This window comes from Myotis davidii, unplaced genomic scaffold (genome assembly GCF_000327345.1).
Source record: "Myotis davidii unplaced genomic scaffold, ASM32734v1 scaffold1476, whole genome shotgun sequence".
Classification (NCBI taxonomy): Eukaryota; Metazoa; Chordata; class Mammalia; order Chiroptera; family Vespertilionidae; genus Myotis; species Myotis davidii.
The window spans coordinates 367,189-368,067 of NW_006287253.1; positions in this window are offsets into that span (position 1 = coordinate 367,189).

Below are 879 nucleotides of genomic sequence, written 5' to 3' on the forward strand. Positions count from 1 at the left end.
CATGGAGGGTCACCTGTGTGGGGGCCACCCCACAGAGCAGGACTTACTTCAATGGGCTCTGGTGCCCTCTGAGTCCACCCTTGAGTGTGTCGCTTGTAGAGGAGGTTGGGTGGTGACACTTGGACATGGTTGGAAGCTGCCCACTGGGTGCGCTGGCTCTGGGCAAGCCCCAGCCAGACCCCAGCTGCTCTGTGACTCTGCTCTTTGCTCAGTGCCCTGTGTTTCTGCTCTAGGCTTTTCTGGGTGCCAACTATTTGTGGCTTGTTTTGTTTTTAACCCCCTTGGCAGTGGGAGCTCCTGCTACAATCCTGGTGCTGACTGAAGCACATGGTGAAGGAGAGATGGGTGTCCTCCCAGTGCCCTGTTGGCTGACCCCTGGGCTCTGGGTGAAGGGCCTGGTAGTGGAGAGGCCACTGAGGGCCAAGGCTGGATGGGAAGGCTCCGTGCTGGATGCTGACCTGGTAGAAGGAGGATGTGGGCTGATGGGTTGCTGGTTCAATTCTTGGTCAGGGCACATGCCTGGGTTTTGGGCTCATCCCCAGTAGGGGGTGTGCAGGAGGCAGCCGATCAACGTTTAGCTCTCATATCGATGTTTCTCTCTTCTCCCTTCCTCTCTCTCTAAAAATCAATAAACTATTCTTTAAAAAAAAGAAGTAGAATTTCAGAACTAATTAATTGAACAGCTGATATCTTAAATTAATTAATTTTATTGTGGTAACATACGCATAACATAAAATCTGCCATTTTGACCATTTGAAAGTTTAAAATTCAGTAACAATTGGTACACCATGATTGTGCAACCATCACTACTATTTCCAAAATGTTTTCATCACCCCAATGGAAACCCCATACTTATTAAGCAGCCCCCTTCTCCCCCCG